The sequence below is a fragment of the Leucopleurus acutus genome (genome assembly GCF_964270905.1).
Source record: "Leucopleurus acutus genome assembly, chromosome: X".
In the NCBI taxonomy this organism is placed as follows: Eukaryota; Metazoa; Chordata; class Mammalia; order Artiodactyla; family Delphinidae; genus Leucopleurus; species Leucopleurus acutus.
Window position 1 is genome coordinate 77,180,780 of NC_139148.1, and position 21,860 is coordinate 77,202,639.

A 21,860-nucleotide genomic window follows, 5' to 3' on the forward strand; every position below is an offset into this window, starting at 1 on the left:
AAGGAGGTGGATGTTGGGAGCAACAATAGACATAATTTTTACCCTTTTTTTCTTTTTGTGAGTGTGTGTGTGTATGCTTCTGTATGTACGTTTCTCTGTATAGCTTGGCTTTTTCCATTTGTCCTAGGGTTATGTCTCTCCATTACTTTTTTATTTTATTTTTTAGTATAGTTTTCATCACTTGTTATCATTGGTGGATTTGTTTTTTGGTTTGGTTGTTCTTTCTTTCTTTTTTTTAATTAGTTAAAAAATTTGTAATAATTATTTTCTGTTTCTTATTTTAATAACTTTTTATTTAATTTATCATTTTCTTTCTTTCTTTTTTTCTCCCTTTTATTCTGAGCTGAATGGATGACAGGCTCTTGGTGCTCCAGCCAGGTGTCAGGGCTGTGCCTCTGAGGTGGGAGAGCACAGTTCAGTATATTGGTCAGAGACCTCCCAGCTCCATGTAATATCAAATGGTGTAAATCTCACAGAGATCTCCATCTAAACACCAAGACCCAGCTCCACTAAATGACCAGCAAACTACAGTTTTGGACACCCTATGCCAAAAAACTAGCTAGACAGGAATACAACACCACCCATTAGCAGAGAGGATGCCTAAAATCATAATAAGGTCACAGACACCCCAGGACACACCACCAGAAGTGGACCTTCCCACCAGAAAGACACAATCCAGCCTCATCCAACAAAACATAGGCACTGGTCCCCTCCACAGAGAAGCCTACACAACACACTGAACCAATCTTAGCCACTGGGGACAGACACCAAAAACAATGGGAACTACGAACCTGAAGCCTGCAAAAAGGAGACCCCAAATGCAGAAACTTAAGCAAAATGAGAAGACAAAGAAAAACACAGAAGATGAAGGTGCAAGGTAAAAACCCACCAGACCTAAAAAATGAAGAGGAAATAGATAGTCTACCTGAAAAAGAATTCAGAATAATGATAGTAAAGATGATCCAAAATCTTTAAATAGAATGGAGAAAATACAAGAAACGTTTAACAAGGACCTAGAAGAAAAAAAGAGCAGCAAACAATCATAAAAAACACAATAAATGAAATGGAAAATTCTCTAGAAGGGATCAATAGAAGAATAACTGAGGCAAAGAACAGAAAAGTGATCTGGAAGATAAAATATTGGAAATAACTAATGTAGAGCAGAATAAAGAAAAAAGAATGAAAAGAATTGAGAAGAGTCTCAGAGATCTCTGGGGCAATATTAAACGCATCAACCTTCAAATTATAGGGGTCCCGGAAGAAGAATAGTAAGAGAAAGGAACTGAGAAAATATTTGAAGAGATTATAGTTGAAAACTTCCCTAAAAAGGGTAAGGAAATAGTTAATCAAGTCCAGGAAAAACAGAGAGTCCCATACAGGATAAATCCAAGGAGAAACATGCCAAGAAATATATTAATCAAACTATCAAAAATTAAATACAAAGAAAAAATAATAAAAGCAGCAAGGGAAAATAAAAGACACAAGGGAATCCCCATAATGTTAACAGCTGATCTTTCAGCACAAAACTCTGCAAGCCAGAAGAGAGTGGTGGGACACATTTAAAGTGAAGAAAGAGAAAACCCTACAACCACGATTACTCTATCCAGTAAGGATCTCATTCATATTTGACAAAGAAATTAAAACCTTTACAGACAAGCAAAAGCCAAGAAAATTCAGCAAAACCAAACCAGCTTTACAACAAATACTAAAGGAACTTCTCTAGACAGGAAACAGAAGAGAAGGGAAAAACCTACAATAAAAAACCCAAATCAATTCAGAAAATGGTAATAAGAATATACATATTGATAATTACCTTAATTGTAAATGGATTAAATGCTCCAACCAAAAGACATAGACTGGCTGAATGGATACAAAAATAAGACCCCTATATATGCTGTCTACAAGAGACCAACTTCAGATGTAGGGACACATACAGACTGAAAGTGATGTGATGGAAAAAGATATTCCATGCAAATGGAAATCAAAAGAAAGCTGGAGTAGCAATTCTCATATCAGACAAAATAGACTTTAAAACACAGACTACTACAAGAGACAAAGGAGGACACTACATAATGATCAAGGGATCAATCCAAGAAGAAGATGTAACAATTGTAAATATTTATGCACCCAACATAGGAGCACCTCAATACATAAGGCAAATACTAACAGCCATAAAAGGGGAAATTGATGGTTACAAAATCAGAGTAAGGGACTTTAACACCCCAATTTCAACAATGGACAGATCATTCAAAATTAAAATAAATAGGGAAACACAAGCTTTAAATGATACATTAAGAAAATGGACTTAATTGATATTTATAGGACATTCCATCCAAAAACAACAGAATACACTTTCTTCTCAAGTGATCATGGAACATTCCCCAGGATAGATAATATCTTGGGTCACAAATCAAGCCTTGATATATTTAAGAAAACTGAAATCATACCAAGTATCTTTTTGGACCACAACACTATGAGACTAGATATCAACTACAGGAAAAAATCTCTAAAATATACAAACACATGGAGTCTAAATAGTACACAACTTAATAAACAAGAGATCACTGAAGAAATCAAAGAGGAAATTTAAAAAATACCTAGAAACAAATGAAAATGATACAACGCTGACCCAAACCTACGGGATACAGCAAAAACAATACTAAGAGGGAATTTTATAACAATGCAGTCCTACCTTAAGAAACAAGAATCACCTCAAACAAACAACCTAACCTTACACCTAAAACAATTTGAGAAAGAAGAACAACAAAACCCCAAATTTAGCAGAAGGAAAGAAATCATAAAACTCAGATCAGAAATAAATGAAAAGGAAATGATAGCAAAGATCAATAAAACTAAAAGGAGGTTCTTTGAGATGATGAACAAAATTGACAAACCGTTAGGCAGACTCATCAAGAAAAAAAGGGAGAATACTCAAATCAATAGAATTAGAAATGAAAAAGGGGAAGTAACAACTGACACTGCAGAAATGCAAAGGACCTTGAGAGATTACTACAAGCGACTATATGCCAATAAAATGAATAAGCTGGAAGAAATGGACAAATTCATAGAAATGCACAACTTTCCCAGACTGAACCAGGAAGAAATAGAAATTATGAACAGACCAATCACAGGCACTAAAATTGAAACTGTGATTAAAAATCTTCCAACAAACAAAAGCCCAGGACCAGATGGTTTCAAAGGCGAATTCTATCAAACATTTAGAGAATAGCTAACACCTATCCTTCTCCAACTCTTCCAAAATATAGCAGAGGGAGGAAGACACCCAAACTCATTCCACGAGGCCACCATCACCCTGATACCAAAACCAGACAAAGATGTTACAGAAAAAGAAAATGACAGAACAATATCACTGATGAACATAGACGCAAAATTCCTCAACAAAATACTAGCAAACAGAATCCAACAGCACATTAAAAGGATCATTCACCATGATCAAGTGGGGTTTATCCCAGGAATGCAAGGATTCTTCAATATACGCAAATCAATCCATGTGATACACCGTATTAACAATATGAAGGAGAAAATCTGTATGATCATCTCAATAGATGCAGAGAAAGCTTTCAACAAAATTCAGGAACCATTAACGATAAAAAATCCCCCAGAAAGTAGTCATAGAGGAACTTACCTTAACATAATAAAGGCCATATATGACAAACACACAGCCAACATTGTCCACTATGGTGAAAACTGAAAACATTTCCGCTAAGATCAGGAACAAGGCAAGATTGCCCCCTCTCACCACTATTTTTCAATGTAGTTTTGGAAGTTATAGCATCAGCAATCAGAGAAGAAAAAATAAATAAAAGGAATCCAAATCTGAAAAGAAGTAAAGCTGTCACTGTTTGCATACAACATGATACTATACATAGAGAATCCTAAAGATGCTACCAGAAAACTACTAGAGCTAATCAATGAATTTGGTAAAGTAGAAGGATACAAAATTAGTGCACAGAAATCTCTTGCATTCCTATACACTAATGATGAAAACTCTGGAAGTGAAATTAAGAAAACACTCCAATTTACCATTGCAACAAAAATGATAAAATACTTATGAATAAACCTACCTAAGGAGAAAAAGTCCTGTCTGCAGAAAATTATAAGACATTGATGAAATAAAGATGATACAAATAGATGGAGAGATATACTGTGTTCTTGGTTTGGATGAATTAACATTGTGAAAATGACTATAATACCGAAAGCTATCTACAGATTCAGTGCAATCCCTATCAAACTATCACTGGCATTTTTCACAGAACTAGAACAAAAAGTTTCACAAATTGTATGAAACACAAAAGATCCCAAATAGTCAAAGCAATGTTGAGAAAGAAAGACGGAGCTGGAGGAATCAGGCTCCCTGACTTCAGACTATACTACAAAGCTACAGTAATCAAGACAGTATGGTACTGGCACAAAAACAGAAATATAGTTCAATGGAACAGGATAGAAAGCCCAGAGATAAACCCACGTACATATGGTCACCTTATCTTGAAAAAGGAGGCAAGAATATACAGTGGAGAAAAGACAGCCTCTTCAATAACTGGTGCTGGGAAAACTGGACAGCTACATGTAAAAGAATGATATCAGAACACTCCCTAACCCCAAACACAAAAGTAAACTCAAAATGGATTGAAAACCTAAATGTAAGGCCAGACACTATCAAACTCTTAGAGGAAAATATAGGCAGAACACCCTATGACATAAATCACAGCAACATCCTTTTTGACCCACCTCCTAGAGAAATGAAAATCAAAACAAAAATAAACAAATGGGACCTAATGAAACTTAAAAGCTTTTGCACAGCAAAGGAAACCATAAACAGGATGAAGAGACAACCCTCAGAATGGGAGAAAATGTTTGCAAATATTTGCAAACTGACAAAGGATTAGTCTCCAAAATTTACAAGCATCTCATGCATCTCAATATCAAAAAAAAAAAAAACCCAATCCAAAAATGTGCAAAAGACCTAAATAGACATTTCTCAAAAGAAGATATACAAATTGCCAACAAACTCTTGAAAGAATGCTCAACATCATTAATCATTAGATAAATGCAAATCAAAACTACAATGAGATAACATCTCACAACGGTGAGAATGGCCATCATCAAAAAATCTACAAACAATAAATGCTGAAGATGATGTGGAAAAAGGGAACCCTTATACACTGTTGGTAGTAATGTAAATTGATACAGCCACTATGGAGAACAGTATGGAGGTTCCTTAAAGAACTAAAAATAGAACTACCATACGCCCCAGCAATCCCACTACTGGGCATATATCCTGAGAAAACCAAAATTCAAAAAGACTCATGTACCACAATGTTCATTGCAGTTCTATTTGCAATAGCCAGGACATGGAAACAACCTAAGTGTCCGTTAACAGATGAATGGATAAAGAAGATGTGGCACATATATACAATGGAATATTAGTCAACCATAAAAGAAACAAAATTGAGTTATGTGTAGTGAGGTGGATGGACCTTGAGTCTGTCATACAGAGTTAAGTAAGGCAGAAAGAGAAAAACAAATACTGTATGCTAACACATATATATGGAATCTAAAAAAAAAAATTGTCATGAAGAACCTAGGGGCAAGATGGGAATAAAAATGCAGACCTACTAGAGAATGGACCTGAGGACACGGAGAGGGGGAAGGGTAAGCTGTGACAAAGTGAGAGAGTGTCATGGACATATATACACTACCAAACGTAAAATAGATAGGTAGTGGGAAGCAGTTGCATAGCACAGGGAGATCAGCTCGGTGATTTGTGACCAGCCAGAAGTGTGCGATAGGGAGCGTGGGAGGTAGGGAGACACAAGAGGGAAGAGATATGGTATATATGTATATGTATAACTGATTCACTTTGTTATAAAGCAGAAACTAACACACCATTATAAAGCAATTATCATCCTTAAAAACATTAAAATAAATAAATAAAAGAGCAAAAATACATGAAACTAAAAATGAGAAGTTGACAAAGCAGAGTGATTTGGAGTTTTATCTACTATTAATTCCAGAGGAAGATAACAGAGGGAACATTGAAGAAGCAATGGGCAAAGAGGTAATAATTGATAATTTTTATAATAGAAGAAACTTCATGAATCCTTAAATTTAAAGAGCACTCTTGTTACCAAGGCTGTTGCCCCAGAATCATACCCCTGCCCCTCCCCCTAATGGAAAGCAATTACTCTTATGTAAGTTTCAATAGGAAGCTAGCTGCAAAGATCAAAAATCAAGAACCAGTTAGAGCCAACTAGGCCCAAGATGGCTGAAAATTTGACTTTCAGTAGACCTTGAGCCTCATTACATGCTCAATGTAATACATTAATTTGCTAAATGATATACCCACCAGTGCCATGACAGTTGACAATTACCATGACAACAACCAGAAATGCCCACACAAAGACTGAAAAGAAATGGTTCATCAGTTTGAGTTCAAACCACACCCCTGTTCTTGGATAATTCATAAATATTCCTCCCACTATTTCCAATTCCCTCCCTTTTACCTGGTCCATCTTATATATTTGATGTTTCTGTCTGAAATGGATTGAGAAGTTGATTTGCAAACTATGTTCCCACTTCTTCATTCTTTGACCATTGAATAAAGCTTGCACTGTTCCAGTCTCAGCATTGGTTTCATTATTGGCTGCGTGAATTCGATTGGAAAAAGAGCCTCCCTGGCTGAGACAAGGGGTCTCAGCTAGGACCCTGGTGCAGGTCTAGTTGACCAATCTGGTAACACTCTGAGTGTGGAGCAAGAAAAATAAAAATAGTAAATAAATAAATAAATAAATTTCATACCTAGAAAAGTCATCATGAAACTGCAACCTCAATGATAAAGAAAAAATTTTTTTTCACAGCTTCTGCACAGAAAGACAGCCTACCTGCAAAGGACAATTAATACCGAAAGCCGACTTTTTTTTTTTTTTTGCGGTACACGGGCCTCTCACTCTTGTGGCCTCTCCCGTTGCAGAGCACAGGCTCTGACGCACAGGCTCAGTGGCCATGGCTCATGGGCCTAGCCGCTCCACAGCATGTGGGATCTTCCCGGACCAGGGCACGAACCCGTGTCCCCTGCATCGGCAGGAAGACTCTCAACCACTGCACCACCAGGGAAGCCCCTGAAAGCAGATTTTTAATCATCCAAAATGGATCCCAGAATACAGGTGAGAAATATCTTAGAAGATCTGAAGGTAGATAATTGTCAAGTAAAAATCAATATCCAGCTAGTTTCACTTAAAAAATTAGAGCAAATTTGAAAGATTTAATAAAATACAGATTACATGTTTTGCCCGTAATACAAATTTGAATGTTCCAACATGCACAAACACACACTCACATGCATCGTATCACTGGGGGCTAAAAATACATTCTAAAATAAAGTGTGCATTAAATCAGCAATTACACATAAAATTACAAACTACCTAGAAATGGATGTCAATGAAAGAACAATATATCAAACTTGTGGGATATAGCTAAAGTGGTTCTTAGAGATAAATTTATAGCTTCAAGTGTATCTATTTTGCAATGGAATGTAAGCACCTTACTGAAAGAGTTAAAAAACCTCATTGGAGTCAAAGGAAGAAAGCAGAAGGAAGTAATCAATTTAAAAAAGAAGACAGATTTTTATGACAACAAAATCAAAAGCCAGTTCTTTGAAAAGAAATATAAATAGAAAATTGTTTTGCAAAAGTGATCAAAATAGATCAGTTATTGTTCTTATTTATCTTCTCTTACTCTGCCTTAAATCCAATCTGGTCAGGCATTTGCCCTTAGCACTCCATCAAAGCTTTAGTCAAGATCAAAAATGATCTCTTCATTGCAAATTCTAGGGGTTAACTTTTCAGTTGCTTCTGTTTCTCCAAAGAACGCTGTGATAAACTCTACATATTGAAAACAATTTCTGATCTTCCCCTAAAACCTGATCCACAGGAAGCTTTTATCAGGTCAATTGATGTCAATTCCATCCTTAAGGTTACTCAAGGGAAAAATTGAGAATCACATTTGACTCATTTTTTTCCCCTCAGACCCCACATCCAATTTGTCAGGAGATCCTTTTGACTCTACTTTTAAAATATATCCACAATCTAACCACTTATCACTACCTTGGCTCTTACCTAAATTACTGCAATAGTCTCCTAGTAGGTTCCCCTGTTTCTTCCCTTTCTCTGAAAGTACTACTCTCAACAGAGCAGCCATAGTGCACCTTCAAAAAATCAGAAGTCCAATTATGTTACTTCTCTGCACAAAGCCCTCCAACATCCCTTAATTTTACTCAGCACAAAAAATAAATTCTTTATTAAAGCCCGTAAGACTCTATGATGATGTGCCCCATTATCTTTCTGACATTCTTTTAGATTTTTCACCTTTCGTTCTCTTTGCTCCAGCTAATGGTCTCATTATTGTTCTTTCAGCACAGCAGGCACATGCTTCCCATAAAGATATACTCTAGTTATTGCATTATGCCTAGAGTTATTTTCCCCAGTTATTCATTTGCATCACTCTCTAATCTTCAGTCTCTGCTTAAGTCTTATCTTTTCAGTGAGGCCCACCCTAATCACCCCATTTCGTACTGCAAACTGCTCCTCACCTTGGCCTTCTCAAACTCCATTCTCTTGCTCTACTTTTAATTCATAATACTTATCATACTCTAATGTGCTTTATTATTTATTTACTTACTTATGTACTGACGTATTTATAGTTATTTATCTGTCTTTCCCCAACCCCCAAGCTGCAACTAGAATGCAAACTCTAAAAGGTCTGGAAGGATCATTTCTATTTTATTCTTTGATGTATCCCCAGCACAGAGGACATTCCCTGGCAGGTAGAAGTCACTCAATAAATATTGGTTGAAATAACAAATTAGAGTGATGGGTGTGGAATACAGATTGCAAAACGTTGGATAGAGAACAGGAGGAAGGGATATAGAGGATTATAAAAGTAGTCTATTTTTGTCTTAAAACTTGGCTATACCTACCTAAGGTAATAGAATAAATGATGGATTCACTACAAGTTCTATTTTTTCTTTTTTGTTTGTTTGATTTTTTTTCCAGATGGAAGATGCTGAATACTTCAGTAGAGAGGAAGATGTTTTAAATGTAAAACAGAAAATGGATAGTTGATAGAGCCAGGTTCATAAGAATGAGGGAGATGATAAGATTCTGAGAAAATGACAAGATTAGCCTTAGTCTGGAATACTAATATTTAATGTGCTGAAATACTATGGTAAACATAAGAATGGATTTGATAAAGACATATTTATTTATGGGAGGCTAATATTTTTAATGAATTTCTACTATTTTCCATCACATCTATGTTCTCTATGTAATGAGACATTCTTGCTGAAAAGAAGGATTTAAGTGTTGGGACACTTATAGCTTTGAAAAAAATATACAGGCTTGGAAGAAAGACTATACAGAGACAACAGAGAACCAAAGCAAAAACTTGTAATCAGGAAATATCAGCTACATACTTTGTTAGTATTACAACTGTTGAATATAAGACATAAAGAAATTAGTTCTCTAAATAAGTAACTTAGGCATTCACAAGTAGGATCAAATGTATGATAATTTTTGTGCACATTAAATATTGGGACACTTAAAAAGAGGGAGACTATTCTATTCTAGCTACAAATATATGGTTGAAAATGGAAAACCTCATGGAGGAAATATGAAAAATAGAAAACTTCATTCCAACTAGTCATATTTTAATTGTCATGTAGTAACAACTGTAAATCTAAGTGGAGTTTTTGGCAGTTTCACAAGTAAAAGGACAAAACTAAATCTTGGATTGTTTGCTCTGGGAGAAACCAGCCACTGTTTCTTGAGGACACTGAAATCACATATGTGGAGAAGAACTAAGGCCTCCTGCCAACAACCAGCACCAACTTGCCAGCAATGGGAGTGAACTGCCTTGGACCTTGGAAATATCCTTTTGCTGCATTCCAGCTTTCAGATCACTGCAACCCCAGACAACATCCTGCAAACTCATGAGACCCCAAATGAGCTAAGCTGTTCACAAATTCCTCACCGATCAAAAGTGGGAATAATGATAATAACAATAATAAAAGTCTGAATAAACTTTCTCCTATTATAAAATTAGGCAATATGTTGTAGTTTCACAGTTTCTCACTATTATACCCCTTCCTTAACAAACCATTTTTATAACCAACCAGAAAAGTAAACAGAGAAGTACAGGTACAAGCAGCGTTACTTGTTTTTACCAGTATTGGAGAAAAAAAAACACATAATTTTTATTTTATCTTTCTTTCCCCAAGAAATGAAAGACATTCAATACCAGCTTATGAAAGAGTAAGAAAACAACACATAATATTACACTTCATTCACTAGGGATTCATTCCATCCTCCCCCATGCTTCCTTTTAAATCACTGTTGCTTTTTTGCCTTCAAAATTTGGGTGCTTGTTTTAAGTTTATAAATTTTATGTTTAGAAATGTAAACAAAGAAATCAGAAAATAGGTGAATTATTTCCTGTTTTTTATTAATCTTCCTTTAATCACTTATTGAATAATTTCTCTGAGAATTATATAAAGTTAAGATTTGTTCAGATTATATTTGACGTTTATTTTAATTGGCTCCTCCTTTAATGCCGCATAAAGTAACTTAAACATGGAACATTTCTATAATCTGAAAATAGGTCTTAATTTGTAAAAAAAAAATTTAAAAACCCAAAAGATCCATAAAAATAAATGTTATATATTGAAAGAACATAATAAAAATATTTATATATAAAACATAAATATCTGTTAGAAATGTACTATTAAATATTACAGTAAATATAGAGAAAAATATTTGTTTGAATCAGTATTTTAAACATGACTCACCTGAAGGACAAACATTTGGTCTTTTGTATGTATTTTTTTAACTTTAATATCCCAAGAAGTTTTTAGTTGTTAAGTCCATTCTATCACAGTCCTTTAATCTACATTTTGTAACGGGGCACCAGTAATTGCCTAAAAATTCAGCTTCTTGTGCTCACAAGGTTATATTTGTCTATATTTATAATACAGAATGATAATTGGTGTGCAGTTTAAGCCATTTTTGAGCAGAATCTGTCCCTGTTTGTTAATCTTTTTCCACAATTTACTTGCTCCAATATTTTTGCTTAGAAGCAATTATCCAGTTGATTACTGTACTCTTATTACCACATTTCTACAATCATAAAGAATATCCTAAAGTTGTGCTTTAGTATGCCTTTGAAACATTATTTCTGTGCATCTTAGTTATAGCTGTAATTAAAAAGCCATATTGAGAAGAATTGCAGACTCTTCTTCCTGAAAACAAATAATATAAATATAATTCTATGAAGCAGGTTGTGGCATTTATTTCCTTTAACTTAGTGGTTACCGTGATGTGTCAACATGGAAAAGAGCAAACTATTAGCAAAAAAGTACTATTTTTGCTTAGCTAACTTTTATTTTTAAAAAGGTGCTTTTTTGTGTGCTATATCTATGCAATGGAATACTTCTCAACAATATAAATGAATGACTACGGAAAAATGTAATGACATGGACAAATCTCAAAAGCATTATTTAAGTTTAAGGAACTAGACACAAAAGCCTACATAGTATAAAATTCCATTTGTATGAAATCCTAGAAAGAGCAGAATTATAATGATGGAAGTCACATCAGTGGATGCCAAGTGCCAGCATTAGGAGGAGGGGATTAATGACAAAAGAGCACAGGGGAACTTTTGGAAGATGATGGAAATTTCTATCATTATTGTGGTAGCGACTACAGGACTGCACATTTGTCACATTTGAATTTGAATTACACACCTAAAATAGGTTAATTTTTATGTCAATTTTATACATCAATAAAACTATTTTTTAAAAAATATGTCTTTGTACAAATACTTCAGTCTCTATAAATAAACTGCAAAGAGATGGACCTAATGTTTTAAAGAGAGTTAAAAGATATATAAATATACAGTCAGTATAATTTTATACTTGAATATGAAATTTCTAGTCCTATATATATCTTTATCCTGGAATATATATGTGTGTGTGTATATGTAAAGTTATATATAAAATGGGAAATTTTATATTACAGTATAAAAATATATTGACTGTATATTTAATAATATGAAGGAATTATTAATTTTATTTTTAAGGTGTGGAAATAATGCTATCGGTACATTACATAGAAAGAGTCAATTTTTCAATATACATAATGAAATATTTATGATATTAGGGATTTGCTTTTTTTTTTTACATCTTTATTGGAGTATAATTGCTTTACAATGGTGTGTTAGTTTCTGCTTTATAACAAAGTGAATCAGTTATACATATACATATGTTCCCATATCTCTTTCCTCTTCCATCTCCTTCCCTCCCACCCTCCCTATCCCACCCCACCAGACGGTCACAATGCATCCAGCTGATCTCCCTGTGCTAGGCGACTGCTTCCCACTAGCTATCTACCTTACGTTTGGTAGTGTATATATGTCCATGCCTCTCTCTCACTTTGTCACAGCTTACCCTTTCCTCTCCCCATATCCTCAAATCCATTCTCTAGTAGGTCTGTGTCTTTATTCCTGTCTTACCCTTAGGTTCTTCATGACATTTTTTTTCTTAAATTCCATATATATGTGTTAGCATACAGTATTTGTCTTTCTCTTTCTGACTTACTTCACTCTGTATGACAGAGTGAAGTACAGAGTGAAGTACATTACAAATAGCTCAATTTCGTTTCTTTTTATGGCTGAGTAATAATCCATTGTATATATCTGCCACATCTTCTTTATCCATTCATCCAATGATGGACACTTAGGTTGTTTCCATCTCTGAGCTATTGTAAATAGAGCTGCAATGAACATTTTGGTACATGACTCTTTTAGAATTATGGTTTTCTCAGGGTATATGTCCAGTAGTGGGATTGCTGGGTCATATGGTAGTTCTATTTGTAGTTTTTTAAGGAACCTCCATACTGTTCTCCATAGTGGCTGTACCAATTCACATTCCCACCAGTAGTGCAAGAGTGTTCCCTTTTCTCCACACCCTCTCCAGCATTTATTGTTTCTAGATTTTTTGATGATGGCCATTCTGACTGGTGTGAGATGATATCTCACTGTAGTTTTGATTTGCATTTCTCTAATGATTAATGATATTGGGCATTCTTTCAAGTGTTTGTTGGCAGTCTGTATATCTTCTTTGGAGAAATGTCTATTTAGGTCTTCTGCCCATTTTTGGATTGGGTTGTTTGTTGTTTTGTTATTGAGCTGCATGTGTTGCTTATAAATTTTGGAGATTAATCCTTTGTCAGTTGCTTCATTTGCAAATATTTTCTCCCATTCTGAGGGTTGTCTTGTGGTTTTGTTTATTGTTTCTTTGCTGTGCAAAAGCTTCGAAGTTTCATTAGGTCTCATTTGTTTATTTTGTTTTTATTTCCATTTCTCTAGGAGGTGGGTCAAAAAGGATCTTGCTGTGATTTATGTCATAGAGTGTTCTGCCTATGCTTTCTTCTAAGAGTTTGATAGTTTCTGGCCTTACATTTAGGTCTTTAATCCATTTTGAGCTTAAATTTGCGTATGGTGTTCAGGAATGATCTAATCTCATACTTTTACATGTACCTGGCCAGTTTCCCAGCTCCACTTATTGAAGAGGCTGTCCTTTTCCACTGTACATTCCTGTCTCCTTTATCAAAGATAAGGTGACCATATGTGCGTGGGTTTATCTCTGGGCTTTCTATCCTGTTCCATTGATCTATCATTCTGTTTTAGTGCCAGTACCATATTGTCTTGTTTACTGTAGCTTTGTAGTATAGTCTGAAGTCAGAGAGCCTGATTCCTCCAGCTCCTATTATCGTTCTCAAGATGGTTTTGGCTAATCGTGATCTTTTGTGTTTCCATACAAACTGTGAAAGTTTTTGTTCTATTTCTGTGAAAAATGTCAGTGGTAGTTTGATAGGGATTGCACTGAATCTCTAGATTGATTTGGGTAGTAGAGTCATTTTCACAATGTTGATTCTTCCAATCCAAGAGCATGGTATATCTCTCCATCTATTTGTATCATCTTTAGTTTCATTCTTCAGTGTCATTATTTTCTTCATACAGGTCTTTTGTCTCCTTAGGTAGGTTTATTCCTAGATATTTTATTCTTTTTGTTGCATTGGTAAATGTGAGTGTTTTCTTGATTTCACTTTCATATTTTTCATCATTAGTGTGTAGGAATGTCAGAGATTTCTGTGCATTAATTTTGTATCCCGCTACTTTACCAAATTCATTGATTAGCTCTAGTAGTTTTCTGGTAGCATCTTTAGGATTCTGTACGTATAGTATCATGTCATCTGCAAACAATGACAGCTTTACTTCTTCTTTTCCAATTTGGATTCCTTTTATTTCCTTTTCTTCTTTGATTGCTGTGGCTAAAACTTCCAAAACTATGTTTAATAAGAGTAGTGAGAGTGGGCAACCTTATCTTGTTCATGAACTTAGTGGAAATGCTTTCAGTTTTTCACCATTGAGGATGATGTTGGCTGTGGGTTTGTCATATATGGCCTTTATTATGTTGAGGAAAGTTCCCTCTATGCCTACTTTCTGCAGGGTTTTTATCATAAATGGGTGTTGAATTTTGTCAAAAGCTTTCTCTGCATCTATTGAGATGACCATATGGTTTTTCTCCTTCAATTTGTTAATATGGTGTATCACACTGATTGATTTGCGTATATTGAAGAATCCTTGCATTCCTGGAATAAACATCACTTGATCATGGTGTATGATCATTTAAATGTGCTGTTGGATTCTGTTTGCTAGTATTTTGTTGAGGATTTTTGCATCTATGTTCATCAGTGATATAGGCCTGTAGTTTTCTTTCTTTGTGACATCCTTGTCTGGTTTTGGTATCAGGGTGATTGTGGCCTCATAGAATGAGTTTGGGAGTGTTCCTCCCTCTGCTATATTTTGGAAGAATTTGAGAAGGATAGGTGTTACCTCTTCTCTAAATGTTTGATAGAATTCACCTGCGAAGCCATCTGGTCCTGGGCTTTTCTTTGTTGGAAGATTTTTCATCACAGTTGCAATTTCAGTGCTTGTGATTGGTCTGTTCATATATTCTATTTCTTCCTGATTCAGTCTTGGCAGGTTGTGCATTTCTAAGAATTGGTGTATTTATTCCAGGTTGTCCATTTTATTGGCATAGAGTTGCTTGTAGTAATCTCTCATGATATTTTGTATTCTGCAGTGTCAGTACTTACTTCTCCTTTTCCATTTCTAATTCTATTGATTTGCGTCTTCTCCCTTTTTTCTTGATGAGTCTGCTTAACGGTTTATCAATTTTGTTCATCTTCTCAAAGAACCAGCTTTTAGTTTTATTGATCTTTGCTATTGTTTCCTTCATTTCATTTTCATTTATTTCTGATCTGATTTTTGTGTTTTCTTTCCTTCTGCTAAATTTGGGGTTTTGTTCTTCTTTCTCAAATTGCTTACAAAATTATGTGAGAAGGAGTGAAATGGGTAGTGTATGAATAAAGAAGATTAGTCATCAGTAGAAAATTTTTGAAGCTGGGTGCTTGATTTATAGGGTTCCATTAGACTATTCTATTTATTTAGGTATATGTTAAAATTTTTCTATAACAGATATTTAAAACTGACTGCAAGGAGAGCATTTCCTTCCCTTTCCCACATTCCCCCAATCCCAACAAATTTCTAGTTTTGAAATAAGACATAATTATTGTATTAATATTGTACTTTGCTAACGTGTTTGGAGTCAGAACACTTCTTTAGATGAGTTATTGTTAGTATGATCTTGTTAATTTAAGAATTATGAAGAACAGAACTCACACAGAAAATTTTATTAATTTTTATTAAATAATTTATGTGTAGTTTTATGATTAATTTCAAATGGACACCTAGATGAAGAAATAGAATAAATCCAGCACCTCACTAGCCCACCTTGTGCCTCTCACCGCTCACAATTCCATCTTTCCATCACTGTTACCCTAGTTTTAGGGATTATATTTTTGCTCTTCTTTATAATTTTACCACCTATCTATATATTCCTAAAGAATATGTTTTTAATTTTCCAGTTAGAAATTAAAAGATTGTGCCTTTCTTTTTTCATAAGTATAAACAGTTATATTTTAGTGTTTCTTTTGTCATTTTGATTGAGCCAACATACTGAGGTGTCTAGAATTCATTTTCAGGTTTAGAAAATAGGATGTAAAGCTAGCCTATGTAATTGTTAATAAATATAAACCAGGATTATCAATTTCATCTTCAAAACAATAGACCAAGGCTCATCAAAGAAGCCATGAAGATTAAATACTAATTTAATTAAAAATACTAATTTAATTAATGTTAAAAATCACATTTCCAATTTAGAAAATATGAACAAGAGTAGTGACCTGTGTCAAACTTCATGTTCCCCATCCACAGGAGGGCAATTTTATAAAGCATCTTAATGACATCATAGAAGAAGAAAAGTAGAAAATAATAAAAACCAGAGACTCACAAAAATAAAAATTTCTTAAAATATTAAGTAACTATTATCAATTATTTTTAATAGTCTTTACAGCTATTTATCATTGTATTAAAACTGACAAAGGTCATATATATATACGTGTGTGTGTGAGAGAGTGTATACACATATATATTTATTTAATCATTTGTTCTTCCCACAACCAGATTTCCTCAGTTGTAAATATAAAATACTTTCTATCTAGAGGAGAATCTAACCATTTTTCTTCATATCCCTATTGTCAGTGTTTTGTTTTTCCTTAAAGAAGCCATATCACACTGCCTCATATGGTATTCTCTCTCCAGAAGCTGAGTATTTATGAGTAAGAATACAGCAAATAGAAGCAATCTATTTTTGAATATATATTTGCATTTGATTTGAAATGCAGTTTGATTTTGAAAACATTAAAACTGCCTGAATTTTAGTTTCAAATGTAAATGTTCTTTTTTAAAGTAGTTGTAGCAGTCAGTAAACTACAAGGATCACAGAAAAGATAATTGCTTTTAAACACCTGTGACTAATTCTTTGTATTCTTGTATTGTGACTAATTCTTTGTATTCTTGTATGTTTCGATTTGTCTTAGATGAGTTTTTAAAAAGTTTGAGAGCAAAAAAAAAAAAAAAAACCTTGCGAGCTTCTCACAGAATTTTTAAATTTTACTTTCCACTTTTTTAAGAATTTTCACAGGTCTTTGGAGCTATCTGCTGGCAAGTGGCATCCTCAAACAACTGGGTTTCATTATTTCATTCACTCACTTGTTATTCAGGTTTATTATCTGAAACACTATGCCTTGCACTATGTTTTTAAATTCAGAAGTAAACTAGATACGGTGCTTGACTATATGGAGTATAGGTAAGTTAGATCATATGGAGTGTATGCAGTCTCATTCAATCATCAGTTATTATAATAGGTCAATTTCAAAACTAAAACGTTTTAAAGGTCTATTTGGCTATGCAGTAAAGATAAGATTCCAAGTACAGAAAGGCATTGAATACCTACTAATAACATTAGTCACAGTTATTGAACTGTAATTAAATTGCAAGCAGTACCGTAAACAGTTTGTATATATCTTATTTAAGTCTAAAAATTATATGAGGTAGATATGTTAATTATCTACATTTTACTGATGGGAAAATAGAGGATCAAAAGTAGTAAGTAACTATTCCAAAATCATACAAGTGGTAGTAGTGAACCAAGATTCTAATCCAATTTGTTTGTACAGAATCTGTCATAATTCACTTTAATATATTGCCTCAAAAATCTCATTTGGCAAGTTTAATTAGAAAATCATGGAGTGGCAGTTGAAATAGTAAGCTGAATGTTAAAAACTTGTACTATTTTGAAAGCCAAAACTTTATTTAAGGACTAATACAACTCACATTGATTCAAATCCTGGCTTAAACATTTACTGGCCGGGTGACAAACTATGTTTCTGAATTTTAGTTTTTCTTTATATAAAATTCTTATAATAGCAACCAACTATGTTTTTTGTGAGGATTAAATGATGTAGTACACTTAGGGCTAATATTCATTTGGCTTGCACTTGAAAAAAAAAAGGAAAGAAAGAAAGAGAAAGAAAAACTTAACAGTTTGTGAATAACTGCTTTTAAACCCCCTCATCTTTACACAAATGTCCCCTTGCCCCTCTACAAATGGATCAATGTCTGCTAGGGCAGAGAGCCCACAGGACCCTGAAATAGCACTGTAGTCGGACCCAACCTTGATTAATTTTTGCCCACCTCCTCTGATAAATATTTTGAATGCCAAGCTGGATATATATGTAAAGAATCCAATGAAGAACCAGGAACGTAATGAATACTTAATAAATCTTAGTTACTATGGCATTATTATGATGTATTAATCTCTAAATTTTACAGATGAGGAAACAAAATCTCAGAAATATTAATCAGTTTTCCCAAAGTGACATAGCTTATGAATGGCAGAGCTAATTAAGATTTGAACACAGGATTGTCTGATACCAAAGGCTCTTCTTTTCTACCACATCACAAAGGCTCTTGACTTTTTATTTTTTTAATAAGAAATTCACTTAGAGAATAAAAGAAAACAAACCGTGCTATCTAAATCCTCCCAAAGATCTCACATTTTAACTATTCCTGTGGGTTTGTCAACTAAAACAATCAAATAATATATATATATATATATATATATATATATATATATATATATATATATACAGCATATTGAAAGATAGCCATAGAGAGCAATTAGCACACGTTGTCATATATTTATAAGTATTTGTTTTTCTGTATCGGTTGTTTTCATAGTTGGAATAGGCAATAAAATTGAAGTAGGTGTGAAAATTGTTCAGAAATAAACAAATATCATTTGGTGACTCTAGTATATCCCTGAAAAGATTTTATAAGTCCCTTCATTCTCTTGTTCCTTTATAATGAAAAATAAACTTTTGAAATCTATAAAAATTGTTAAATATTTGAATAATATGTTTCATTCTAAAGACCTGACATTATAAGATTATTTGTGCCCTGCTTACAGAATGTCTATGAAAAAATTAGTACATTTTGTAAGGCTTACATGCATTAAAATGTGAAATAACTTTAAAATTCCTCCCTAATTATTTGCCAAAATTTATGTTGTCACTCACTTGGCTTTTTTCCCCACCAACTGTTTTCAACAATTCTTCCCTTTGTCATTTCGCTCACACTCAACCACACAAATGGCACTAGATTTTACAAGTAAAGTAGATCCAGAAATAGATGAAACCATCAAGTTTAAGTTACCATTGAAGATTTCTAAAACAAATCATATTATTATTATTATTAACAGTTTTTTGAAATATAATTTGCTTATCATAAAAATCACCATTTTAATGTATACAAGTCACTTTTAGATTTTAGTATATTCACAAAGGTGAGCAGCTGTCACCACTAATTTCCCAATATTTTCATCACTGCAAAAGATGATTCACTTTATTATACAGCAGAAACTAACACACCATTGTAAAGCAATTATACTCCAATAAAGATGTTAAAAATAAATAAATAAATACATAAGAAAGCTTATACTTATTAGCAGTCACTCTGCATTCCCTCCTTCCCCAATCCCCTGGAAAATACTAATCAACTTTCTGTCTCTATGTATTTACCTATTCTTAACATTTAATATAAACAGAAACATACATTATATGGCAGTTTGTAATTGACTTATTTTACTTAGCATAATGTCTTCAACATTCATTCATCTTGCCTCATGCATTATTATTTCATTCTTTTTCGTGGTTGAATAATATTCCACTGTATGGATGTACCATTTTTGCTTATCCAGTTTATCAGTTGATGAACATTTAGGTTGTTTCTATTTTTTGGCTATTAGAAATAATGCTGCTCTGAACATTCATGTACAAGTTTTTTTTTTTTAACATCTTTATTGGGGTATAATTGCTTTACAATGGTGTGTTACTTTCTGCTTCATAACAAAGTGAATCAGTTATACATATACATATGTTCACATACCTCTTCCCTCTTGCGTCTCCCTCCCTCCCACCCTCCCTATCCCACCCCTCCAGACTGTCACAAAGCACCGAGCCGATATCCCTGCGCCATGCAGCTGCTTCCCACTAGCTATCTACCTTACGTTTGTTAGTGTGTATATGTCCATGACTCTCTCTCGCCCTGTCACAGCTCACCCTTCCCCCTCCCCATATCCTCAAGTCCATTCTCCAGTAGGTCTGGGTCTTTATTCCTGTCTTACCCTTAGGTTCTTCATGACACTTTTTCTTTTCTTAAATTCCATACATATGTGTTAGCATACGGTATTTGTCTTTTTCTTTCTGACTTACTTCACTCTGTATGACAGACTCTAGGTCTATCCACCTCATTATAAATAGCTCAAATTCGTTTCCTTTTATGGCTGAGTAATATTCCATTGTATATATGTGCCACATCTTCTTTATCCATTCATCTGATGATGGGCATTTAGATTGTTTCCATCTCCAGGCTATTGTAAACAGAGCTGCAATGAACATTTTGGTACATGACTCTTTTTGAATTTTGGTTTTCTCAGGGTATATGCCCAGTAGTGGGATTGCTGGGTCATATGGTAGTTCTATTTGTAGTTTTTTAAGGAACCTCCATACTGTTCTCCATAGTGGCTGTACCAATTCACATTCCCACCAGAAGTGCAAGAATGTTCCTTTTTCTCCACACCCTCTCCAGCATTTATTTTTTCTAGGTTTTTTTCATGATGGCCATTCTGACTGGTGTGAGATGATATCTCACTATAGTTTTGATTTGCATTTCTCTGATGATTAATGATGTTGAGTATTCTTTCATGTGTTTGTTGGCAGTCTGTATATCTTCTTTGGAGAAATGTCTATTTAGGTCTTCTGCCCATTTTAGGACTGGATTGTTTGTTTTTTTGCTATTGAGCTGCATGAGCTGCTTGTAAATTTTGGAGATTAATCCTTTGTCAGTTGCTTCATTTGCAAATATTTTCTCCCATTCTGAGTGTTGTCTTGTGGTCTTGTTTATTGTTTCCTTTGCTGTGCAAAAGCTTTGAAGTTTCATTACGTCCCATTTGTTTATTTTTGTTTTTATTTCCATTACTCTAGGAAGTGGGTCAGAAAGGATCTTGCTGTGGTTTATGTCATAGAGTGTTCTACTTATGTTTTCCTATAAGACTTTTATAGTTTCTGGCTTTACATTTAGGTCTTTAATCCATTTTGAGCTTATTTTTGTGTATGGTGTTAGGGAGTGATCTAATCTCATACTTTTACATGTAACTGTCCTGTTTTCTCAGCATCACTTATTGAAGAGGCTGTCTTTTCTCCGCTGTACATTCCTGCCACCTTTACCAAAGATAAGGTGTCCATATGTGCGTGGGTTTGTCTCTGGGCTTTCTATCCTGTTCCATTTATCTATCTTTCTGTTTTTGTTCCAGTACCATACTGTCTTGAGTGCTGTAGCTTTGTAGTATAGTCTGAAGTCAGGGAGCCGGATTCCTCCATCTCCTATTATCGTTCTCAAGATGGCTTTGGCTATTCGGGGTCTTTTGTGTTTCCATACAAATTGTGAAATTTTTTGTTCTAGTTCTGTGAAAAATGCCAGTGGTAGTTTGATAGGGATTGCATTGAATCTATAGATTGCTTTGGGTAGTAGAGTCATTTTCACAATGTTGATTCTTCCAATCCAAGAACATGGTATATCTCTCCATCTATTTTTATCATCTTTAATTTCTTTCATCAGTGTCTTATAATTTTCTGCATACATGTCTTTTGTCTCCTTAGGTAGGTTTATTCCTAGATATTTTATTCTTTTTGTTGCAGTTGTAAATGGGAGTGTTTTCTTGATTTCACTTTCAGATTTTTCATCATTAGTGTGTAGGAATGCCA